Genomic DNA, 24,801 nt, shown 5'->3' on the forward strand with positions numbered 1-24,801 from the left:
TTACAGTCTCACCCTCACCCTCACGAGGACAGCCCACCAGGAGAAACTGAGCTCCTCAGCCCAAAACTGAGACATTATTCTGAAGAACCTGTAACATCCACATGAGAACAGCCAGTGAAGAGGGAGAATAACACTCAACAGTCAACTTTCTTTAAATATGAATATAAGGGAAAGGATAGAATGATCTACAAAACTACCCTTTCTAAGAAGCATCTCCTAGGAGGAATAAGACCATAGAGTAAACTTGATGTCCCAGAGATATGTCAAATGGAACTTGTCTAAATAAAACCAGTAATCCTGTGTCACAAACGTTACCCTTCACCCACCCCTGCCCTATATTTATCACATAATGAAGTAGGTAGGCTGCAGTCCCTTTACAGCAGTGCCTGAACTATATTTGGAAGGAAATACTTGATAGAGTAAAAGGTGATGCTTCCTCCATTCATCTCCTGTCCCAAGGTCACAAGGGCCAGTAAGCACCAACAGTTCAGAAAATAAGGAGCAACCACCCTGCCTAAGAGAGGGGGAGGTTTGGGGAATGGTTTGTGGCTCCAGAAAAAGAGTAAAGAGAAGGGGAAAACAACCAAGAGTAAATGAAGGAGTAAAGAGGAGGAGTCAAGAGTTGATATGAAACCAAAGGCAGGAGGGGAGAAAGGGCAAGGGGGGTTTTAAGCACAGGACTATAAAAGAAGTAATTTGGAAAGCTTGCTTTCCTGGCACCCATGGTGACCACCATCTGACCACAAGACCTTGGGTCAAGTATACAATGTTCAGGAATGTTTCTCTGCATGTTTTGCAGGAACAAGTGAAGAGAACAGTTTCACAGGTAGATAAATATTATGTAGAAAACCAAAGCATTACAGAAAAAGTATATAGACTCAGGAGATCATGAGAAATTAGGCTTCATGAAATCTTGGAAATACCAAGAGACTTTAAAACTTCCACAAGAAAGGAAGGTGGGCTCAAGGCACCCTTTGCTGGTTCTCAAGGGGCCGTGAGACTCACCCTGACAAAAGATCATCCTAATAACATCCTAAATGACAAAAGATCATCCTGTTCTCTAAATGATGCCATTGTCCTTCAGCATGCTCAAAGCATTCCCAGTTTCTTTCTCTCCATCACCACTCACATTCTGCCAGTCTGTTTCCCTCCATGAGTTCTCTAAACACATTTCAGTGTCCTTCCCTCAAGCTCTTTCCTTCCCAAATACTCTTCTTTTTTTAAAAAAAATTAATGTTTACTTATTTTTATTAATTTTTTTTTTAATTTACATCCAAGTTAGTTAGCATACAGGGCAACAATGATTTCATGGGTAGATTCCTTGATGCCCCTTACCCGTTTAGCCCTTCCCCCCTCCCACAACCCCTCCAGTAACCCTCTGTTTGTTCTCCATATTTAAGAGTCTCTTATGTTTTGTCCCCCCTCCCTGTTTTTATATTATTTTTGCTTCCCTTCCCTTGGGTTCATCTATTCTGTGTCTTAAAATCCTCATATGAGTGAAGTAATATGATGTTTGTCTTTCTCTGACTAATTTAGCTTAGCATAATACCCTCTAGTTCCACTCACATAGTTGCAAATGGCAAGATTTCATTATTTTTGATTGCCAAATAATACTCCATTGTATATATGCACCACATCTTCTTTATCCATTCATCCATTGATGAACATTTGGGTTCTTTCCATCCTTTGGCTATTGTTGATAGTGCTGCTACAAACATTAGGATGCATGTACCCCTTCGAAACAGCATACCTGTATCCTTTGGATAAATACCTAGTAGCGCAATTGCTGGGTCATGGGGAAGTTCTATTTTTAATTTTTTCAGGAACCTCCATACTGTTTTCCAGAGTGGCTGCACCAGTTTGCATTTCCACCAGCAGTGCAAAAGAGATCCTCTTTCTCCACATCCTCACCAACATCTGTTGTTGCTCAAGTTGTTAATGTTAGTCATTCTGACAGGTGTGAGGTGGTATCTAATTGTGGTTTTGATTTGTATTTCCCTAATGATGAGCAATGTTGAGCATTTTTTTCATGTGTTGGTTGGCCATCTGGATGTCTTCTTTGGAGAAGTGTCTCTTCATGTCTTTTGCCCATTTCTCTACTGGATTTGTTTTTTGGGTGTTGAGTTAATTATTTTTGAGAAAGACAGAGACAGAGTGCAAGAAGGGAAAGGGCAAAGAGAGAGAGACACAGAATCTCAAGCAGGCTCCGGGCTCCAAGCTGTCAGCACAGACCCCAATGTGAGGCTCAAACTCACAAACCATGAGATCATGACCTGAGCTGAAGTCGGATGATTAACTGACTGAGCCACCCAGGCACCTCCCAAATACTCCTCTTCTTAGAGTCTCCATCTGTGTTTGGTTCAACTGCCTACCAGCCCCCTAACAGAAAACCAAGTGACTCCTTATATCCCTCTCTCTCTCCCTTGGTCCCTTGAACACTAACTTGTCTCTGTTCTGCCCCCTAAATATTATTCCTGCTTCATCTCCACTCCTACCATACCAGTCCAGGAGTCTACTCCCTTGTCTAGAAATGGCCATCTTTCAATTTTCTTCATCTTCTTTATAGTGCCACCAAAATGATCTTTCTAAAATGTATTTTATCATAGCACACACTTGCTTAAAACTTATCTGTGACTTCCCATTGCTTGTACCATGAAGCTTGGTTTTACCTGTCATGTCATCTAATCCCAGGACCCTCAACTCTACTCCACTAGCCATACACAACCATTTGGAGTTCCAGTGTCTGCTCCACCATTTTTCTTCTTGTGGTTCCCTTGGCTGTACCCTCCTATCTCATGGACAATTTCTACTCACCTTATAGACACTACCTCTTCTACAAAGACTTCCCCAAGCACAGCTCAGCTATTTTCTTCTGTGTACCTACATCACTCCATACAGAACTCTTAATGGCTTCTTTCATGCTGAGATACGATCCCACTTACACAACCTCCCCTCATCTATGAGCATACTGCGGGCAATGTATATGTCATCTCTAAGTCCCCATCCCTCAAGCATAAATGGAAGTAAAGTTCACTTTAGAGGGATACTATGAGAACAAAGAGAATTCATGAATGTGTGGGATTTGGCCAGTGCCTAGAACACAATTAGTTTTTGAAAATAGTATTCTGTTATCTGTACCCCCACTTCCCACATACACCCAGAACCTAGCCTGAGGCCCAGAACTGAGTATATCCTGTTGTGTCACACCCCCTCACTGGACCCCTAGAGTGTTCCAGATAAACTGGGGACTCTTTAGCAAGGCTCACAAGGCCTTCATGGCCTGGTGCCTAGACTCACCACCTAAGTACCCTTCTCTTCTGTCTTAGCTTGATGACGCTAATCCAATAACTGCTTAGGTATCATGTCTCAGAGGAAGTTTCCCTGGAAACTCAGACTGAGAAAACTATCCCTCTCCTACATCCCTATACAACCCAGATCATATTCCATAAGATCTGTACCAAGTCATATTGAAACCAACTTTCTATGTATCTGAATCCCCATTACACTGTAAACTGAAGGAGAAAAAATTATATTTTTGTATAATCATCGTGCTAGACAAAGAGCCTAGAAAGAGTATATGCTCAAGAGAATTCTGTCAAAATGAATGGAATGAAGTTGAATTCAGCAAGGGCAATGATATTATGATCATCCAGATCTCACAGAAGAGGAAACTGAGGCTCAGGGAAGTTATAGAGCAAATTAACTTCAGTCTTGGAGGGATGGAGATGTGGCTAGAATCCCAATCTTCTTCTTCTGAAGTCTATGCTATTTTAACACAGCAGATGCCTCCATGAAACAGGATATTTCAATGTTTTTCTTACTTGCAGGATTTTAATCGAATCTTGAAGTGGCTTAACCAGTTTGCAATCAGTGCCCTTATCTATAATTCACTGATAAAACCAGTAAAGCTAAATGATAATCACCAAGATAAAGAGGCAAATTGCAAATCCTGGAACTGAACTTGTTCTAGAAAACTGGTGTTGTCATGCAGATAAATAAAAAGGATCTGCCTTTAGAAAAATCCTACCCAACTTATCAAAAGTAAAAAGTCAACCAAATGCAAAAATCTCCCCACAGCTAACCATATATCTCATGATATCTCATGACTTCCTGGCCCCTGCGAAAGGCAAAATCTCTCAGAGGTAACAACAACAACAAAAATATATTTAAAAAGTAAGAGAAGAGAAACCCGTTGGTATAACAGAGCAGAGGGTTACAAATGGATTCATCAGAGGAAATTGCTAAAATGCCTACAGGTGTGAGAGGTCCCATATGTTCACACTATTCAGGAATCCTTTGGGAAAAAAAGATTAAGTTCTCAGAGAGAAGACAGTCTGTACCCACTCCATGGATGATGAAAGGCGTCCAGACCTAATTATGTTACTTTCAGCAGAACCGCATCTGGAGTGACTTCTCAAGTGTAAAGACAACAGAAAGTGTGAGATCAGGAGGGGGGCTGGCATATCTCAGTGCAACATCACAGATGCCTTGTGGAACAATGGGACCTCAGAAGTGCCTCACGCTGAGCTTTTTGAGACACCACAACAAACTGGAGTAAAAAAAACCCAGGGTTACTCCAGCGTGCCTTCACCCATATGTTGACTGAAGAGGTTGTTTCCTTGTTGTCTCTTATTTACTTTCCCCACGCTTACTCCCAAAGCTTTCTTTTAAAGTATATTACATAGATCATCAATCAGAAAATACCACCCCAAAATCAAGAGGAGCTCCAAAGGCAGACAGGATTTCCTTACTTTCCTTGACATCCTTAAACGTGACACATGCACCTGCTGTTAGTAAAATCTAGACCAGAGGTCAACACATCTTTTCCATCAAGGACCAAATAGTAACTATCTTGGGTTGTGCGGGCCTGACCATCACTCACAACTATTCGGCTCTGCCACTGAAATGAGAAGACAGCCACATACATTACGGGATGAATGAGCATGGCTGTGTTCTGATAAAACTTTATTTACAAAAATGACCTGCAGGCCAGATCTGGCTCACAGGCTATGACTTGCTGACTCTGATCTAAACTGCAACAGGCCAGGTAGGTGATACATCTGATCATCTGTGCCATGGCTCCTTCTAGTTAAATTCTCTGTCTCAAAGTGGTTGCTTATTTTTATGCTTTCTGGCTCATTCATGAAAGTGTAGGAAAAAGTGACAACTCACTAATAGTCACATCAAGTAAAATGATATATGTGGAAACATTTTAGAAAATCTTACAAATGTAGGGCATTACCATTAGCACAAACAGATCCAACCAGATTTGATGGGGGTTCATTCATTCACTGTTCATTGATAAGCATTATTTTTAAGTGTATGTGACATGTCAGGTTCTGGGCTCGATCCTGAAGAATAAATAAAAGGCCCCTTCTATTAAGGAATTTTTGTTCTAGCACAAAAGAGCAAAAAGCCAGGGCAGTGTAGTGCCATGGGCCCAATGACATTGCCAGATAATGCTTTAGACTATCCCAGAGGTACTGCTCTTTCTTGGTCTCCTTTGTGACACATCATCCTCCCCCTGCCCTACCAGTCCTTTTGTTATTAAGACTAGTTAGTCCAACAGAGGGAAGATCAGTACTCCAGGGAAAGAGAGAACAAAGAAAGTGTTCAGCTTTTTAAATCCACTGTGAAATGACAGTTTGAAAGCCAAATTTCAAGCAGAAGAAAACGAACTACAAAAGTTTGGTCATTTCTTCCCCCACCCCCAAATCAAGAACAAATGCTTGGAAGATGAACTATATAGACCCAGAAGGATGAATATTTGATGTCAGGGAAATTTCTGCTACAAAGGAAGAAGAAAGCCTTCTCAGTGCTTGGAAGAGACGTTCAAGTAAGATGAACGCCCCCCCCCATTGTTGGAACAGACCCAGCAGAGAAGGGTGATGAGTTGCACAGTTGTTTGCAGGAAGGAGGGCATGCATGTAGAGATAAGAGGAACGGGGGAAAGAAAGGGAAGGAGGGGAGGGAGGAGGAGTATCAGGTTGAAGAGAGAAAACAAGAGGCTCCACTCTGAATCTCACATGTGATGCTGCATGCGGTACTGGATTGGGGGGCTGCCTTTGTGACCCCCATATATCTCATCTGGGGCTTGCATCATCTGAGTCTTATTTCTGGCATTATCTTATCATCATTTCCCCCTCAAACTTCAACTGATCTATCTCCCTGGCTCAATCTTTGGTTGGATTTATAAGTCTGGAGCCGGGTCAGCTCCTTAATAAGAAGTGAACATCATTTGCAGGCTGGAAATGGACTTCACATTTTGGCAGCAATCTTGGGGGTGGGGGAAAGGGAAGTGCTTTTCAGTCGGGGTGGAGCACATGATTGCTGGATTACAACACAGAATATATATCTTCTGGTGACTTCCCAGCTGCAGAATCCTGGCTGCAATTAGAAACCTATATGTCTAGTCATTTTATCATTTTTATACATTTAGGAGCTCAAGTGTTTGCTCTAGCAGGCTGCAGCTGGCTGGCTGTCAACTCCCAGCTGTTGTTTAGCTGAAACACCACAACTAAAATTGTGGGCCAATATGACCGGAAACCAAATTGGGGAATGAACAAAAAAGTTCAAGATTAGTTAAAGATGTTTAGTGCTCTCGTTCTTTGCTTCAACCAGGTGAAACCCACTCATGTAGAAGAAGGCAAAGGAGGGGATCTGAAACCCATCCAGACATTTCTGAGAACTCTTTACATGAAACAGACACACCCTGCAAACCAGTGTTCTCTCCATGATTATTCAGGTCCAACACGGGCCATTCCGTCACGCTGGTTTCTGGTTTTCTCCACTTCCCAGGAGTCACCAGCTCAGAGACTCAATTCCAAATAAATGAATTTGGCTGCTTAGAGAAAGAATAAAGACAACATTCAACATTTGGGGAAAGGGTTGTTGGATGAGTCCTTGAACCACTGTAGGAAAAATAATATTAATCCTGCAGTTGGGTCCTATTTATAGGTGAGACTGAGGGGCCACCTAAATGTATTAGACTTGCTATCTGACACTATGCCTTCTTGCAAACAGAGCCTCCCTTTGGATCGAAGCCACTTGAAAAAAACAGGGGGGCTTTTCTCTTCAAATTTTGAGCTCATTTCATCACTAAAGACACCTGGGTTTCTAAGATGGGTCTTTAAGAGATGCATATTCTGCCCTTGACCCAGCTCAGGATGAAATGTGCGTGATGAGTCTATAATGCTGCATCACTTATTATTTACTATTTTCACCATCATGCTGTTCACTGGCTCTAGAGTCAACGGCACCAGCAGCACCCCAGGACTGGGGCTTCACTTCAGCTGTCACAGGGCTTCGGAGAAGCTGCCCTTGGAGGGAAGAAACTCCTTTCTCAAGCAAAGAGCTGTAATAGGAGGGGAGAAGATTTCAGGTGGACTGACCTCGCTTCTGGAAAAATGTTGCACCATGTAGCCACCCCCCAGCAACCTGACCCCTCCACTCTTTGAATTCTGATTACAGAACGCCTTCTGGTGCCAGTTGTAGAGGGTCAGGGAAGTCTGCAGATCAGAGTAAGACAGAACTGGCAGGCTCAAGGGCCAGCAGAGTGATTAAAACCACAGAGTACTGGATGACTACTGATCTGGGCCAATACCTTAAAAAGGGGGTATGGTATGATTTAAGTCCTATAGGCCACCATGACATAAAGATAAACATCTAACAGGCTATGCAAAGAGAAGAATATGGAAAACTATGCAGGTAGGATTGGCACTTAAGACTCAAGCTGGGAACTAACTCGATATTGTCAAAGGTCACCAGGAACCAGTGTGTGGAGCTCCAAGGTGAGTCAGACCTTTGGCAGGAGTTGGGTAAACAAGTAGAGACAGGCATAGCTGAGACCCACGTCTCTACAAACAGGGAGATATAAGGAGGGAGAAAGAGCATTTGAATTCCAAAGATACATGGATCCTAATTGTATTGACCAATGTCCTACTGATAAGAATAGCATTGAGAAGATGAGGTTATAATAAAGATTCTGAATCATGTTCAACAGTCCTCTCGCAGCTATCCTCAGGTTCTTTATTCATAACAAGTACATTTACTACATTTATCTCTTCATTCACGCAGCAAACAGCTGTGTTGTGCGTTCGGAAGGAAATGAAGTGTACTGGGTGCATGGGTCACAAAGCTGAAGGGACAGAGTCCATATCCACGATACCTCGTCAACTGGCCACTGAGGCAAACGTACACGTGAGCATAATAAAATGTGACAACCATTACAATGATGCAATTAACAAAGTGCAAGTAGGGAAGAATGACTTTTACCTCAGAGGGAGACTGAAGAAGCAGGATGAGTTAGGAAAGATTCTCCAAAAGGAGTGACTTAAGAACACGGCGGGGTGGGAGGGTCGGATTTAGCCCATGGGCCATTGTTGGCCAGTTCTTGATAATATTAAACTGCATTTAATTGTCATTCCAGGTGCAGATTTATCCACTCAAAATTAATTCTGACTCTGCATTTATAGTAGAGGATTCAATAACCACTCAAGGTAGTTTCACATGAGCACCAAAGACATACACTGAGGATTACAGAGAGATGCATTTAGCCAGAATGCACAGAGAACTAACACTCCCCCCCCTCCACCCCCCACCAAAAAAAAAGCCTATATAACTCAACTCTAAGCTGGGTTGTTCTCTGAGAATTACTTCTTTCAGCCCCCAAATCTGTCCTAGTTTTGGTCACATCCCTTCCCTGGGGGTAACCTGCAAGATCTCTGTGGGAATGGAGAGGTTTGGCCCCATGGCCTCGGGGCTCTGAAGAGCAGTCTAAGGAACCAGACAAGGTCTGTGTTGCTACTACCTTACGGCCCATTCTGCCCTCTGCCCATTCTTTCCATGTTGATCCTGAACACCCTCACCAGTAAACTTCCTGCCCACAGATCTCTTTCTCAGAGGCTGCTACCCCAGGGAACCCAACCTAAGGAACCTGCTACTTGGGGGTCCACTCGTGTCTTCTTTAGTTCTTCAAACAAACCACATTGTCTTCCTCCTGCAGGGCCTTTGAACACGTGACTGTGCTGCACCTGTGCCATCACTGTCTCCTTGTCATCCTCCCCAGGTCAGTTCGTGTCTCTCCTCCCAGGAGAGAAGTTATTTTCCATCAGAAATCACTGCCATTGCCTCAGAACACGGACTTTAGTTTGCATGAAAGCTCTATCTGTGTTGTTCACCAGTATATCCCTGACCCAAGTCCCTGGCACTCAGTAAACCCTTGTTGGATAACTGGACCTAATGCCCCCTGCGACCTCTGTATTCAAAACAACGTGGTGATCAAATGCTAAACTGCAATCTCAATTTTCTAGAATAATATTGTTTCTTGGTCTTGTCCTGAGAATGCTGTCATCAGGTCCTGTGAAAAGTGTGACAGGATCATCAGTATGTCAGCCAACACCTTGCTCAGGGCACTTTGACCTTAACACTTGGTACAGTCCACTTTGCCCACTGCTTTGTACTTGGCCTCATGTGTGCCCTGCCTTTCTGTATGTGAGAGGTTCTCAGAGATCACTGAGGCTCAAAGTTAGTTGCTCTACTACTTTATAAGCCAATCGTAGGTGGAAATTCACAAAGACAGAGGTACAAAGTGAGGTGGGGGGTGTGGAGAAGGTAAGGCAAACTGGAAAAATCTAGGAGACTTTTCAAACTTTCTCAGTCACCTTCAGTGTTTCTTACCTTGCTTCACCCATAGCTTTGAAAACGTTCTGAGAGCAACTTTACAGCAACCATCTTGGTTGAGAAGCATAGTCACAGGGTTGAGAGGAAACAGACCCCAAGAGAAGGGAGACAACCTTGGGAATCTCTTGAGAAGATATGGAATACATCACCAATAGGCTGTCCTTTTTAAACCCATCTTCTACTCAGGCAATAGCATTTTGGTGTGCTGAGGAGAGTGAGCTTGCATGGAAAGGTGGAGGCATCAAACCAGTTTCTTTTCTTTTTTGTTTTTTATTGTAGAGAGAGAGGGAGAGAGCATGCAAGAGGGGGAGAGAGGCAGAGGGAGTAAGAGAGAGAATCCCTACCCGGCTCCACACTCAGCTTGGAGCCCAATGCAGGGCTCGATCCCATAACCCGGGAATTATAACCTGAGCCAATATCAAGAGTTGGATGCTCAACTGACTGAGCCACCCAGGTGCCCCTAAACCAGTTTTTATCTTAGCCTGCCACATGCCTCCGTAAGAATAAATCTGGGCTCAGGGCAGACTTAGTCATTAGAACCAAAGCAATTCCTCCCAGATTCACCCATGATTCCTTACATGTTCTGTATGAGAAAATATTAAGTTCTCCTCTTTGTTTTTTTCACTTCCATCTAATTAAAAAGTGGCACGTGTATTGTCAGACACATGTCACAATAACGTCTCTAGCCACATATGGATGACACTGAATCGCGGCCCTACCCTGTGTGGTTCTTACCACCTCAGGCTCCCTTAAAGGTCCCACAAAGCCTGCCTATGCTTCCTTGTCTCCTGTCTCAGCAACTCCTTATGGTTTATGCCTAGGTCTGTGCCTTCTTGCAATTACAGGTTCTCAATTACACACACTTGCTACTGGCTTGAGGGGACAGAAAGTGTGCTTCCTCTCTTGGCAGCTGCTCAAGCCAGATGTTCCTCTTGCAGGCTGTGATTGGCCGGTGGATAAAAGAGAACGGCGTTTCATGGATAGACCAGAGGGGAGATGCAAACAAGCCATTTCAGCTCTGAATCAGCAGGTCCTCATTAACCTGATTGGAAATGCCCTTCAAACTTGACTGGAAAACAAGGAGGACGTCGTCACAAGATCATTCCGCTGAATGCCAGCGGCTCCCTCTCTGGCTAAAATAGCAAAAAGCTTCATTTGGAGACATCATCACCGCATTCAAGATGAGCTGGGATTCATTTGAGCTGCATCTGCCTTGGCAAGCGATAATTATAGGGATGCAGAAGTTTGTTTATTTTAATGGCTAAATGTTTGTATCTCAAAAACCAATGAAACTTTTCTGTAATCACTTTTGAGATGTACTTGAACCAGTCCATCCGCCCAAATCTTCCCATTGTGTTTCTCAGCCAATGACAAGAGACAGTGATTGGGGCAGAGTTAAACAGCCACCAACTTTACCCCTTGCCTCCTCAGGCCAAGCATGAAACCCAGGAGACATATTTTGGCTTAGCTTCTGAAGCTTCTGTTGGAGCAGTTAAGACCATTTAAAATACGGTAATTGATAAAAATCCTGGTAGAGGTTGACAATGTATAGACCTAGTATAGAGGTGCTAGGTCGCAAGAGCCAGCCAGTATGACACAAAGTAGGCAAAATACACCACAGAGAAAGCAAAACTACTCCTCCACAGTTCTTCCTCTTCTGATTTTACAGAAATGATACCAATCTGTGAAGTTTCTCTACAGTGCTACCCAGTGTAAAACACAAAGGGTCCAGACAGAATTTTAGTGCACTTGGTTTTCATTATAGATACCAAGAGTCACTAGATGAAACAGGAGGGGGACCAAGCAGTATATTCAGAATAGATTATGGGAAATCGTTATTTTTTAAACCAATGTAGAGTTAATCCTTCTAAGGGATTAGACATTTATTGCACACTGCACTGGCACCTGCAGCTACATGCCTGGGGATGAAAAAAATGGCGGAGGCCATCAATCTCCATGACTCTGGGCAGGAGTCAATAATAATAATAATTAATAACCATTTGCGTTCTCTAGCTCCCTTCAACTGGGATATCAGAATATTTTACTAACACAAACTCATTAAACCTCAAACCATACCTGGGCGTTCAGAAAATTCTTGAAGGTTAGCTCTGTTATTATTTTATATCCCTATTGCATCTTTCCTCCAAGGAGCTCGAAAGGATTATAAATATATTACCAAAGTAGGTTAACTCATCACAGTTATGGGTCAGGAGTACATTTCTTCTTTCTCCTTAGCACAAGAATTCCTAAGCTGTGAAAGATGGATAAGGCTGAAAACAACACAGCCGACTCTTGGACTTATCTCTAACACTATCCATACATCACTTTTTCTACTTAGTGCTTACCTCTCTAGAAGCAAACATGACTTTTCCTCTTTCATTCCACTCCTCAAGTATATTAAATGGGTCTTTCAAGTGTAATTCAGTGAAATTTTAAAGCAGAAAATATCTATCTTAAATGTGAATGAGGACTTCAGGACAGCAGACAATGAACCAGATGATCACTGAAGTTCCTTCTAGTTCTAAGATGTTGGTTTGGCAGAATCTGCAGAAAATTATGTGCAAGGCAGGTAACTCTGCAGGGCATTTACTACATATGTCAACCCAAGCCCACTATGCCCTTGGTCTCAGAGACATGAGTTAATAACAGAACCAAAAAAGTCCTCCTCATGAAGCACAATTATGTCCATGTAGGGCAGTAGTAAGAGCATGGGATCTGGAAGCAACTGATGTAAGTTTTATTCCAGGCCCTATAATTTACAAATTGTATGATCTTGGACAAGGTACATGACCTGACTAGTCTCTGGCTTCCTTATCCATAAAATTTGGTTTAATATACCTACTTGAATTATTATGGATATTCAATAAAAGTTTAAGAAAGCACCTCTAGCATGTAATAGTCACTCAATAAATGGTGGCTATCATTACTGTCACAAACCACCATGAAGTCCCATATGGCAAAAGACCAAGATAGGTCTTTCTCTGTCCTTCATCTGTTAGGTTCAGTTTCCATTTCCTAGAAAAGATTTCACTCTTTTTTTTTTCTTCCTCTTCTTTGATAAAACTGCATCCCCTTGGACTGACAAACCCTACCCATTGAAAATAGTTACCAGCATTCAATGGCAGAAACAAAACAAAACAAACACACAAACAAAAATGAAAACAAAAACACCCAATAGTACTTTTGCCATAAGAATAAGTTTCAAAGTTCTTAGCATGTTGCTCAAAGCCCTTCACATTATTTCTAGGCTTTAACCCAACTAGACTGCTCACCATTACATAAATATTCTTTGCCTTAATATTCTTCCTTATGGCCTTCAGAACAGACATTCTGAACATGGGTACTTTCACACACTTCAAGTAAAGGTGCAAGTCAGGACACTTGTCCAAGGGCAATTTGGTACAACTTACTAAAAGCAAGAAAAATGTTCAGAAACTCAACCCAGAAATCCACTATGGGAATCAATTCTGAGGTAATAATCTACAGTTTGGACAAGTACTGACTTCTGTTTTAGTCACAGAAGTAACTAAAACTCTAACAACAGCATAGTGGCAAATAAATTATTTTCTATCCCTGTGACAACATACTTATGATATAGTCATTAAAGATGCATCTCAGAAGAATAGTTTTGATATGGAGAAAAAAACAGATTAACACAAAGTGGGTTACATGACCGTTTTTTAAAATAAAAAAGGGGGAAAATGGCAGGAAAACTATATATATTTGTATACATGCAAAATGATGAAAGTTTATACATCAAAATATTAACCATGTGTATCTCATAGAAGTGAAACTTAGGCGGTTTTGGGCTTTGTGATTTTTTTTTAATTTTAATTTTTTGAAAATCAAAGCAGCTGAGAGAGAGAGAGAGAGAGAGAGAGAGAGAGAGAGAGAAATCCTAAGCATTAAGCAAGAAGTTTTTTTCTGGATTACCTCACTGGATACTTGGAATAGCCTTGTGACATGGACCTCACTATTGCTATCACATTTAATTTTTCCTTGATGCCTCCCAAGCTGGGTTAGGCACCCCTTCTCCAGGCTGCTTAAGCAAACTCCCAGAACACAAATGTATATTTGTGTACATAAGAAATTTGGGTAAAATCTAAATGCTACTCTGACAGGCAACGGTATTCTCTAGAAAGGAATTTGTAAAGATCACAATGATATTTAAAAGTAATGTTTCATGGAGCGCCTGGGTGGCTCAGTTGGTTAAGCATCCGACTTCTGTCCATGTCAGGATGTCAAGGTTCGTGAGTTTGAGCCCCACCTCAGGCTCTGTACTGACAGCTCAGAGCCTGGAGCCTGCTTCAGATTCTGGGTCTCCCTTTCTCTCTGCCCCTCCTCCGTTTGTGTTCGTTCTCTCTCTCTCTCTCTCTCTCTCTCTCTCTCTCAAAAATAAACATTAAAAAAAGTAATATTCGCATTATGAGGAGACTGTCAATATGATGTTAAAGTAGGATAGATTATTCAAATGTGCATAAAAGTACAACTGTATATATAAATGGGTGGAAGGAAATCTATTAAAATGTTTACTGTGATTAATCCCTTGGTGTTAGAATAATAGGCTATTTTTACTTTACTTTTGCCTATCTATATTTTCTAAATGTTCCCCAATTAGCATTTTCTCAATTAGAATATTTATAATCAGATACAAGAAAATGTAGCAAACACTGTAATAGCTGGTCTCTTTTCACTAGATGTAAAATTGCTTCATGTTAAGAAATGCATCTCCTTACTACAATGCCTACCACAGTGGCTACAGCACAGAAGGAAGTCAGTATGTATTTACTGAATAAATAAATAATTCACGATGAATTAATGAATGAACCTATCAATGAACCAACCAATCAGATATCAGAGAGAATATTTTTGCCTAAGGCTGTGTAAGCTAATAAGTAGTAGGAGAACTTATACTCAACCAAGGTTTTTATTCACCAAAACCCATGAACTCTACCACTGCCCCCCTGATGTATGTTCCGGTTACCTGTACTCATTTCCTGTGACTGCCAGAACAAATCATCACAACCCTGATGACTTAAAATAATGGAAATTTATTCTCTCACAATTCTGGAAGTCACAAGTCTGAAATCAAGGTGTAGGCAGAGAGGTGTGCCTTCCAGAGGCTCTAGGGGAGACTCCTTGCCTCTTCTTGCTTCTGGTGACTCCAGACATTGGCTTGTGGCTACACCCTACATCTTCCCATGGCCTTCATTTCTGTGTATCTTTTCTTCTGTCTCTTATAAGGACACTTGCCATTGGATTTAGGGTCCACTCAGATAATAAAGGATGATATCTCATCCTGAGATCATTAACTTAGTTGTATCTTCAAAGACCCTCTTTCCAAATGAGGTCACAATCACAGGCTCTTGGGATTAACAGATGCATATACCTTTTGGGGAGGTCACTCTTTGACACATTGTATCCCCCTTGACTTTGTCCCCAGTTTCCTCCATATTCTACTCTGAGGTGCATCACCCTTTGGAAATGGAAGCAATGGGAGGCCCTGAAAAGGAAACCGTTTACATGGAGAAGTCACCACAACTGTAACCTCTGTCCTCACCAACTATTGAAAATATGCTTTTAAAATGTCAATCACAGTCCCCTCTGCCTTTCCCCCTTCATCTAGCCCAATTAGATTCAAGGAGAGGACATAAAAGAAGTCTGTTCCCATTCAGTTTCAAGACTGGTCGTGTGTCTCCTAAATCCTCCATGTCCCTCTTACACCTACTGTGCACGACACTCTCTTAATGCCATGGTCACGAATTACTGGCTAAGGAGTTCACAAACCTTTCTCATTGTTCCTTGGTGATGAAGGGGACATCATAACCGTGAGCACTGTGTTTTGGAAGCGACAAGCAGAGGGACCTTACTAGTGACAGTTTCAGCCCGATTCAGTTCCCATCAGAATCGAAGCTCTGTGGGGCACCGGTGTGGGTCAGCCGGTTGAGCATCTGAATCTTGATTTTGGCTCAGGTCATGATCTCATAGTTCATGAGATCGAGCCCCACGTCAGGCTCTGCACTGACAGCGCAGAACCTGCTTGGGATTCTCTTTCTCCCTCTCTCTATGCCCTCCCCGTCTCGTGTGTGCACTCTCTCTTTCTTTCTCTCTCTCAAAATAAATAAATAAACCTTAAAAAAAAAAGGAAGCCCTGCTCCTAAAGGACCAGTGAGGGCTGATGATAAAATCATTTAAGACTCTTTACCAACCACATGAAATGACTTTATTCCCAGAAGAGTAAGGATGAGCAAACCCATAGCGGTGCCCATAACAGAGGATTTCAGGCCGCTCTGTGGGGAACACAACCTGCCGCTGGAATTCACCAGAACCAAGACAAGGGAGCCAAGTGCATGGAATAAAGACTCTGGCAGTGGAGTCTGAGAAACTATACCACACACTCGGCTGCTTACACCCTGGAAGAGCTCGGTAATTTGCGCTTCAGCATGCCGACATTTTGCAGTAAACAGAATTTCTACATTTCCATTCTGAAAACCAGACCTTGAAAAGTTTTAGTAAAGTTCCAATTTAAGACCAGTTAGAAAAAAGTCTTGAAGGTCACGAGGGCCTCATCTAGTGCTTTCTTCCTAGATTGCAAATGAAGAAATTCACACACATTTTCTAGTCAAGGGCTCAGTGTGAATCATCCAAGTAAATGTAGGTAGTAAGTTCTCTGCCTGGCTCGATGCTTTCATGATATGCTTGCGTATCTGGCAGTAGGGATACAATGATTTAAATCACATCCCATCCCTCAAGAGTTTACAGTCTAGGGCACAGAGAAATGCTAACAAAAAGAAATAAAGGACTGTCCGTATAAAGGGGGGTGAAAATGAGGCAACAGGGAAACAAGTTATGAAGTCTCCCTGCTGGAGTCAGAATAGATCTTAGCAAAGAGCAAAAGCTGGGCCTGAAACTTGGAGGTTTGGTAGCATATCAATAAGAACATCACTTTATTGATCACTTATCATGCACCATATGCACTCCACTCCACTCAATGCATGACTACCTCAATTAATCCTTGCAACAACCCAAGAGAAGAGGCATAAAATAGTCATATATTCTAAAAAGGTAGAATCTGAATCTGGGTCCGTCTGATCCCTAAGTGTGTGCTCCCAATTCCCACATGACTTGGCCTTTTGAAAGAGATGCTGGCAATTATGATTACCATTATTTATTGTTCAACTAATGGAGCAACTCAGTTTTTAGGCAATTAACTAAAGAAAACCGAGATTGGCATGGACTAAACAGGGCTGGAGGGACCGTATGGGAAGATTGCAAGCAATGGACGCTCCCACTGTCTGACTGAGGAGACAACCCTGACATCAGCATAGGAGAAATCAGCAAACGCAGTGAGAGAACTAACTAAAAGTGTAGCCACGGGAATTCCAGCAATAAAGAGAGATGAACATTTTCGCAAAGGGAAAGAGAAAGAAAAAATGGGGCACTAAAGAGTAAAAGAAGGCTTCGAAAAGAACTACTGACAAACGCGAGCACAGTTGGGGCGTTTGTGTTTTATATAGGTTATATATTTTTATGTGTTTTATATATACATATACACATACACATACATCCATGAACAGTTATGGGATGTAAATATTAAGTTAGAAAATCATGGCACCTACATGTATTTTGAAAATAGTGTTTTCAACATTTATATATTGGTGTGACACTCCTGTGAAATCTTAAATTAAAAAAATCTGTGAGGATTAATGAGATCTTAAGAAAAATCTGTATATACGGTATGTGTGCTCCAGGAAGACACGTGCTATGTAAATAGCAGATATTTTAACATGTTCTTCTCATATGGGGGTTGGGGGAAAATAGTGGCGAGGCATAAAAGGGGTCCATTGCAATGTCTTCTCTCCTAGAAAAGAGAGTTTAGATAGCAATATGCTCCCTTGGTTGACCCCTTCAAAGATGGCACTGAGGTTTCTATAGTTGAAGCATAGTTTGTTATCAATCCAGTTCCACTCCCCTGTGGACAAGGTGAGTCATTACAGGACACCTTAGAGCAGTGGGTCTCAACCAGGGGGGACATTAGAGGCACCTGCAACCTTTAATGCCTGTGATACCCAGGGCCATGCCCCACATCAGAATCATGGCAGGAATGAAGGGTATGATTTGTAAGGCTCCTCAGGAGAGCCCATTCAAGGTTCAGGTCCACTGACTTAGAATACAGTTGCTTAGCACACTTATCCAAAAACAAACAAGTTAAAAAAAAAAAGATTATATCATTCTTTAACCTCGGGCTGAAAATGGTTTGGGCACTAAACTGTCAAATCTCTCATGTTGGCCAAACAATAGTCTACTATTAACTCAGGGCTAATAGTAGAAATAGCAAGTGGCTGTGACCCCAGAGGCAGGGTGGTGGACAGGCGAAAGCTGGGAACCCAGGGAAGACAGTGCTGAGCTGAAAGGCCAATGTTGCAGAACTAGTGGGGAGAACTCAGCTGATCCAGAGGAAGTGGTGAGGAAAAGTTGTGGGAAAGTCCAATTAATTGTGCCAGGCTACATCTTCCTTCTCTCAGCAGAATATCTCAAAATTCTCTGATGCTAAGGATCTCCTAGGGTATTTGTTAAGCAGGCTAATAATGACATCCCAGACCCTCTGAATCCCAATCTCCGTGGGGAGGTCCCTGAGAGCTGTATGTTCAACAAACACCCATTTATACTTTTAATGCATGAAGTGTCTTTTTAGGTCTACACAGCTGCAAGGGACACTCAAGACCAGGAGACCAAATCGAACTGGGTGTCCAGTACATACTCATTTTTTAGTCTATCCAGCATTGACTCAAAACTGGTCCAACTCTTGACTTCTTTCCTCTACCTTCTGTAGGAGCAGGAAGCTTTGGTCATCAATCTATGCTCAAACCTTGACTCAAAATTGTTTCCTCATTTTGAAGTGCTCTAGGGTTTTAAACAGCTAGCAAGTCACTAAGCACTCTAGCTATATAAGTTGATTCTAATATAAAGACTGCTTCCTAAGGAAGCAAGTAAAATTATATAAAAGAATCAAGGCTTCAATTGGGCAAAACTTTGATAGAAGCTCACATTTATATCCCCACATCTTTCTTCTTACCCTAACTAGGTATGACAGTGAGAATTGGAAAATGTATTTTCAGTGTTTGATATAAAAATAATGAATGAAGATTTTGTTGCTGCATATTTTTAGGCAAGCTAGACTATGGGGAATAGGTCTTGGGGACAAATAAATACTTGCATTGACCCTGTCTTCTGTTTCCCTCATGTATTTGAGTGTGTGCTTTCTGGTCAAAGTGAAATAAGACCAGAGAAAACTCAGAAGAACAGAAGTGCAATTCTTATTCATCTTACCAAATTGGCAGCAAGCTCCAAAAATGTGAACCTTCCATGAAAATAATGATAATATGCCTATTTTCCTTGAGAATACCTCCTTAAGGTGGATGCACTTAGAGGGTACCTATTATATAGACAGACTCCCATGATTATCGTATATCCATAACTAAGAAGGCAAAGGGTGCATGCCAAAATGAACGAACACAGTAGTTCCTGCCCTTAAACACAGGGAATACATTCCAAGACCCCCAATGAATACCTGAAACTGTAGCAGTATTGAACCCTATTTATATTATGCTTTTCCCTAGATATACATACTTATGTCACTAATGGACGGGTAGCGCACAGAGTGCTGGACAAAATGATGATTCACAACCTTCACAGGACAGAGTGGGACAGCCCAAGATTTCGTCATGTTACTCAGAATGGGGCCTAACCTAAAATTTATGAAGTGTTTATTTATAGAATCTCCTATTTAATATTTTCAGAATGCAATTGACCATGGGAAGCTGAAGCCATGGACAGTGAAACTGCAGATAAGGGGCAGGGGGAGCAGACTAGCCAGAGAGAAGTAGAAAATTCCAATTTTCTAAGGTCAAATGACAATCTGTGAATAAGCATACTGAGGAGCAGTAGTTCACTTGAAGATATGTATGAAATTTACCAAGCCTTTAAGGCAAAAAAAAAAAAAAAAAAAAAGATGAGAATAGTTATAAGTACATGATTAACTAATTCTGTAAAATATAATTAATTCATAAAGGCTTTGTCTGAGTGGTGCTCAATGGGACCTTGATATGTCTATTTGACTCTACTGCAAATCATCTGCAATTTCCCATCTATTTTCTTACCAACCTCATCTTCCTCATAAGACTAAACTACAAAGGAGAGCCTATGATAAACTTAAAAATTCCCCAAACAGCCTGCAATCTGAGATAATCAATCTGCAATGGGCACTTAGAGGTGGTGTGCCCTTGAACGTCACACTTCTCTTCACCTCAACGTTCTCATCTCACAATTAGGACAATAGGATTACTGCTCACATACAAATGTTGGGAGAAATATGAATTAGAAAACTGGTACAAATGGAGAGCTCAGTGTCTAGCACATACACGCAAATCATCATAATGCAGCATAATATAAATTATGTCACATGTTAACTACAATATTATGTTTCAACTAATAATTAGTGTTCTTATTTAATAGTCTACTTCTCAAAGTCATCACTTTTTTAGAGAAATCCATCCTCTGAATGTTGGGGAAAACTGGCTTGATTTTACGTTTTTTCCAATTACTAAGTAATCATGCTCATTGGCTTCATCTTGTCCAGTCTTCTAAGTCTTCTTATTGTATTTAATTCATATTTAAATAAATTTTTGTATGTTTATTTATTTTTGAGAGAGAGACAGAGATTGAGCAAGGGAACAGCAGAGAGAGGAAGGCACAGAATTCGAAGCAGGCTCCAGGCTCTGAGCATCAGCACAGAGCCCAATGCAGGGATCGAACTCATGGACCGCGAGACGACCTGAACTAAAGTTGGACACTCAACCGACTGAGTCACCCAAACGCCCAGGTTTAACTCATATTCAAAAGTGGCAATACAAGAGGGCCTTCCAACAAGGAAAGCAGGGCAATCTTTTATCCTATTCACATCTTCTTGCCACTTTTACTCACCAGCGATCCATTTATACTGGACAGTGCCCCTTATCCATGGGGATACATTCCAAGATCCCCAGCGGATGCCTGAAACCACAGATAGTACAAACCCTATATATACTATACATACATGCCTAAGAAGAAGTTTAATTTATAAACTAGGCACAGTAAGAGATTAACAACAATAACTGATAATGAAATAGAACAATTTTAACAACACACCGAAATAAAAATCATGTGAATGTAGTCTCTCTCTCAAAATATCTGACTGTTGTATCTTCACCCTTCTTCTTGGGAGGATATGAAATGATAAAATACCTATGCGAGGAGATGAAGTGAGGTGAAAAACGTGGGTGAGGGACATAAGCATTGGGCCACTTCTGACCTTCTGATGATAGGTCAGGAGGATCATTTGTTTCTGGACCACAGTTGACTGTGGGTCACTGACACTGGAAGTAAAACCACAGATAAGGTCGCACTACTGTACTCATATGACTGAAGGCACTCACTGATAGAGCAAAGAGGCAGAGGACCCTATATGGAAGAATCTAGGGCCCTCCATCACCCCAGGCCCAGAAAAAGAGGAATTATGAGAACTGATGGCTGTAATATGTGTTCCTAACATTATCCTTTTTTCTACTGGCAGAAAATAAACCTTTATTTTGAATTTTTCAAAAGTGGGTAATTTATATAATCCCTTGACACCCTTTAAGCCAACAAGCCTGCATAATCCTGCATAATATAACTATTAGGCAGACACATCCTGCAACTGTTCCCCGGAATGCTGCTAATCTTGTTTGGCTTCAAGATGCATCTTAAGTCTTTCTACAAGATGTGAAGTTTGAAGCCTATTAGGGACACCTGCCCCCAAACACAAAATACTCTAATCACACTTTCCTAATTCCAGAATCCTCCTGAATGAGTTAAGACAAAATTATAATGATGCCCTTTGTGTTGAGTTTTCCTTGGGTCTTTTGTCCTCTTCAGAAAGCAGAGATTTCAGCTGTTTGAATTGTTCCCAGTGGGATCTTAAAGAGGTTGCCACAAACCTTTTAAGTAACCCTCCCCTTTACCTGGTAGGGTCAAAAAATTTAATGTGCCACCAATAGCCCAAAACACATAAAAAGCCCTCCGTGCATGCTCACAAAAGATCAAAGTTTGTTGCATATCTAGCAGACCAAGTGATTATTCTGGTGCTTAGCATTTAAGAAACAAGTTACTTTAGTAATGTAAAAAAAAAAATTAATTATTAATTTAGGTAAAAAAAATTTAAAAATCATCATAAGAATAGAGAAATAGAGATATTTTATTTTGCAGTTTTCCAGGTGGGGGTGGGGGGAATGTAACTTTGGCTAAGCTCCATAATGAAAGGGATTTTTTTTCCCATTTAGTTTACTAACCAGACAAAACATAGTGTGTGCTCTCCCCCTCTCTGTATATATTTATTAAAATGAATAGCTAATAAATATATCCATCTGCAGAGCTCAGGCACTCCTTCTTTGAGATGTTCAAATGTTGGCCATTCCCCCTCAGTTAACACAATATCACAGGTTATGAAGATTGAATGTGAGGGCATTAATAGATATGTTGTCTGATGAAACCAATCAGGTAAAGCTGACTTGCATAAAAAATGCAACTATTCCTTTCTTAGACTGAAGCATCAAAACTTTCATGAAATATATTAAATTTTATTTGCTCTAGAGGCATGCTTAATCACAGCTTCCTCACTGAAACATCCTATTCAAGCTGTGACTTTGACCAGACCTCCTCTGAACTTATTCTCATCTGGGATTCTTATCCCAAATGTGAGATCCAGCCTTCAGACATGGATATCTATCCAAAGAATAAACTACTTGGACCCCTCGAGGTCTTCTCTGAGGTTGAAGGTTCTTCTCATCTTCCCTGGAAGGCACCGTCACCTCCTATGCCCTGAGGACGGTATGGTCCTCAGGAAGAATGTTAATAAACTGCTGTACATAAGCCATTTACCTGAAGAGTCAAATGTGGGCATCCCATGATTGATTTGGCCAATAGACAGATTTTCAATAGAAGGAGAAAAAAATCATTACAGATAGAATATTCAGGATGACTTTCTGTAGGAGTTAGCTCTTTGTGTTTTTTCCATTTAAGATGGCATTATCCAGGTAAATGTGACATGAATTACAATGTTAAATTTACCCAGCCCAGGTTGGCAATAATAAAAGTCAAGCCAGATTTCAACTGACACACAGAAATCTACATAACTTGCAGCCTGTTAATCTACAGTCAACCGACATGAGTGACAATAATGTGACAGTATCATTGAATGAACATTGTTTGTCAGATATGTAGCAAGGAGAAACACGGAGAACTAGTGTTCTGGAGATGGATGGATGGACAGACAGACAGATGGACAAACGGATACACAAATGGATGGATGAGTGGATGGACAGATTGATGGATGGATGGAATGGTGGATGGACAGATGGCCAGATACATGGATGGATGGCAGAGCATACAGTAATGATCATGAGATAACTAATAAATTCTGGCTCTGCCACTTACTGCTTCTCTGGCTGGGAAAACCTGCATGAACCTCGGTTTTCTCACCTATAAATAATAAAGATGATGATGACATCTGCCTGAGAGGAAATGAATGCATATATATGCCGTACAGTACTTGAAACAGCGTGTGCTATCTTGTAAGCACTCAACAAATGTTAGCTCTTATGATAGATGAAAAGAAAGCCAAATTCTATACTTAACCATATTGCTTATTTCTTGTAGTTTAACAAAGCTTTAGAGTTTACAAAGATTGTTCACATATTTTGAACTGTCTGCTGGTCAACACAGGATTATGATTTCAATATAAGGACAATTTTACATAAGATCAACCAGCTTGGAAGTCACATATTTGTATTAAATCAAATGTATTTTAATGGAAAACCAAAAAATAGAGGCCTAGACTTGACACTCTGCTTTGCCAAATATTGGCTCAGATTTTCTAGAAAAGTCACTTACCCTCCCTGACCGCAGTTTCCTTATATATAAAATGATGATAAAATGATGAGACATTTATGACACTGGGAGTGGATTTGTCCGGTTTTTCACTAAATACTTACGGTGGGTCGGTTATGTACCAGGCACTATGCTAAGTACTTCATGCAATGAAATAAAACACTCCAAATGCCAGGCATTTCAAGCAATCGATAAATACCCATTGTTTTCATTGTCTTTATCATTCATTATTATTCCTGAGATCCCACAGGAAGAGGCCAGCAGAACCAGATCTCGAATTCCGAGCTTGCTTCTTCGTAATAATTTAACGAAGTGTTCTTGTCTGACTCCTGATGGGTAAATGGTCCCTAGAGTTTTGAAGAGGCAGGAGTATGTTTTTGGACAAAGGGCTTGGCAGATGAAGAACTTGGATAGGTCCTTAAACCTTAAAGGTAAGTTCACTTGGTTTGGATTTTGTGTGTTTTTATTGTAAATCAATGCCATTGAGGTTTGATTTACATACACTAAAATGGACCCATTTGAAGGGTACAGTTGGTGTGTTTTCCCAAGTGTATACATTCATGCAGTCATCACCACAATCAAGATATAGAAGACTTTCAACACCTCAGAAATTTTCTTCATACTCTTTTGCAGTCAACAGCCCCCCACCCCTGCCCCTAGGCAACCATACTTTCTTTCACTTTCAATTAGCTTTGCCTGTTCAATAATTTACTAAAACAGAATCCCACAGTATGTAGTCCTTTGTGCCTGGCTTCCTTCACAAAGTGTGTCTTTGAGGTTCATCCATGCTACACCACGTATCAGCATGCTGTTCCTGTAGAGTATTCCACTGTATGACTATGCCTCACTTCGTTATCCATGAACCTGCTGATAAACACTTGAGTTGTTCCCAGTTTGGGGTGATTATGAGTAGAGCTGTTATAAACAGTCATGTGGACATGTGTTTTCATTTCTCTTGGATAAATACCTAAAAGTGAGGATTACTGAATTGTCTGGTAAGGGTATTTTTTTTTTTTTAATTTAAAGAAACATCAAAAAATGTTTTCCAAGCTGGCTGTACCTTATTACGCTCCCACCATCAGTTCAGAAGGGTTCCAATTGCTCTGCATTCTTGCCAATACTTGGGTTGAGTTTGAATGGGTAGAATTGTCAGTGACA

At 41.1% G+C, this 24,801-nt stretch overlaps 1 protein-coding gene and 1 pseudogene across 1 annotated transcript in view; both read right to left on the bottom strand.

The window, feature by feature from the left end:
• Positions 1 to 24,801, bottom strand: part of AGBL1 (AGBL carboxypeptidase 1) — a 754,644-nt gene that overhangs the window by 385,964 nt on the left and 343,879 nt on the right. The gene's annotated exons all lie outside the window — the stretch shown is intronic.
• Positions 1 to 24,801, bottom strand: part of LOC132668713 (tubulin beta chain-like) — a 35,678-nt pseudogene that overhangs the window by 5,728 nt on the left and 5,149 nt on the right.

The sequence above is a fragment of the Panthera onca genome, chromosome B3 (genome assembly GCF_046562875.1).
Source record: "Panthera onca isolate mPanOnc1 chromosome B3, mPanOnc1 haplotype 2, whole genome shotgun sequence".
NCBI classification, from domain to species: Eukaryota; Metazoa; Chordata; class Mammalia; order Carnivora; family Felidae; genus Panthera; species Panthera onca.